The sequence below is a fragment of the Corylus avellana genome, chromosome ca3, assembly GCF_901000735.1.
Source record: "Corylus avellana chromosome ca3, CavTom2PMs-1.0".
Taxonomy (NCBI): Eukaryota; Viridiplantae; Streptophyta; class Magnoliopsida; order Fagales; family Betulaceae; genus Corylus; species Corylus avellana.
The window spans coordinates 4,879,456-4,881,963 of record NC_081543.1 but is presented as its reverse complement, the minus strand read 5'-3'; positions in this window follow the sequence as shown (position 1 = coordinate 4,881,963).

The window sequence follows — 2,508 nt, the reverse complement described above, 5'->3', positions numbered from 1 at the left end:
CCTAGAATTTCTCTGTGAGAGCTAATTCTTCACCCCCAATTGGGCGTCCTGGGGTGGAATTATCACAGCCTATATATATAGCGAAATAATGATCCAATTTCAATGTACTTAATTTCACTACCATTTTCTCAACTTAACACTCTCCAAGATTTACCAATACCTGTCAAGAACCAAACAACTGCATGCTTTTATCATAAAGACCCACCTCCTTGACCTATTTTATCCAACCAGAATTGTAAGATTCTATGCCATCAATAACGACATTTGCGCTGCTCGCAACCTGTTCGAGAAAACGCCCCACCGGAGTGTGTTTCTTCGGAATTCAATAATTCGAGCATATGCGCAAGTCCACAACTTTGGTTAAGCTTTATCTCTCTTTAACATGACGCTTAAAACTTAAACTAAACCTGATAGTGATAGCTCTAATGCTCATGTAGGCAGTGTACTTGTGAGCATGTACTACAGATGTTAGCAATCTGGAGGTTATGAGAAGGCTCTCTGTTTCTTGGGGAAAGTGAACGTTCAAGGAGTATCTTATGCATGTGATTCTAGCAGCCTAAATATTGCACCCATCTAAATCCCTAACACCCTGTACTCATGCACCAACGCCTCTACTAGTCGCAGGTCTTGTAGTCAAAGCGCCACCTTCAACAAAAGTCAAAAGAAGTGTAGCCTCAAAGTCAAGCTTTTAGAATTTTAAACCATGGCTTGTTTGTTCTTCTTCTACCAAACCATGGCCTCAAAATAATATTTATAAGAAGAGGAGTCAGGCTCTCGCTATCTGAGAAGACTCTACAAGCTTTGTGTTTTCAGGTTTACAGGATGAGTTGTTTTCCGGCGAAGGTGATGGCAACAGTGGTAGCAATATTCCTTCTTGTGGGTGGAATATATATTCCACCAACTTCTGCATCTCTTCCTTATGGTAACATTTCTCCCCTTTTTCTTTCTAATTATAATTGTATATCAAGATCATTTCTCACATGCTATGATCTTTCTTTGTCCTCAAAGGTGGTCGGAAGAGTTTATCGCTTGATGGCTTGACAAAGACAATACCAAGATTACAAGGCAGCTCTGAAGGTCTGAATATAATTACCGGTAAGAAAATAGTTTCCTTCCGGAGCCTACGAGAAGGAATATCAGCCCCACCTTCACCCGTCCGAAACAGATCGATCACCACCCCGCGCCCTTTGATCCTTTTTTCCATCATTTATTTCATTCACAACCAAGTCTCTGCCTAAGACATAAAAGCCATCCCACTACTTAGATTTTCTTATTTCGAAAATTGAGTTAGAAGATAATAGTTATATAGCTCTATTGGGTAATCTTTTCTTTTTTCTTTTTTCTTTTTTTCTGAACTATTGGGTAACATTTTCACAAAGAATTATTAGATGTTTCTGAGGGTTTGTTGGTTTATATGAATAATGGAAGGTTTATATCGGTGAAATAATGGAATTGGATACTATTATTGTTATTATGACAATAATGCTATCCCTCCTTTGTCCCCCAATCATGGGCATCAATCTTGAAAGAAAAAAGAAAAAGAATTAAAGGGGTCACAATTACTTGACGTTGAGTAATACTATAAGTCTCTCTTGTATCACTCTAAGAATGATGTGACTTTTAAAATCATTAATAGACTTGTGATTGATTATTATTGAATTTGAATTTTTATCAAATAGTAATTTTAAAAACCATCTCATTTTTAGAGTGGTACAAAAAAATCTCTAACATTGCTTATTGATGTTAAATTAATTAATATATTAGTAGTAGTTTTCTTCTTATGTATTTAATTTACCAAAGTGGGCGTCTATATAAAATAAGCCACGTACTCCGATTCTTTATTCAATTAGTTCAATGAAAGCTATATTTTTCTAAACTATTTGCTTGAATGAGAGACAGTACTTTTGTTTGAGATAAAATTTCTCTTTTTGAGATGTGATTCATCTTTCTTTCTGCTTTTATTTGTTGCATATATTTTATAATTCTTTTCATTAAAACTAATTTTGTGATGCAATTTATTAGCCTAGATACCATCAAATTTTTGAAGAATTTTTTAGATAATTATACATCTTTAAAATTGCAATTATCCTCTATGCTACTATCATATAGGGGTGTCAAAAAATACCAAAAAACCGAAAAATCAGGGAACCGGTTCCGGTTCCGGTTTTTGGCACCCGGTTATAACCAGTTAACCCGAGTGCATATATATATATATATATATATATATATATATATATATATATATATATTTGCTTTTATTTTTACTTTTTAGTACTTATTTTTATTGTTTTCTTTAGGTTTGTAGTTGTTGTGAGGAGATATCTCTTTTTGTTGTTGGTTGATTTACATATATTATGTATTAGGAAAGCTTTTAAAATAATTTTTAGGGCATTTTAAAAAATTGAATTTTTATTTTTAAGGCACATATAGGCAAAAACATTGATTTTTTAGGATTTTTGGGCTTTTTAGGTTTTTTTTTTTAAAAAAAAAATCATTTGGAACAATTAC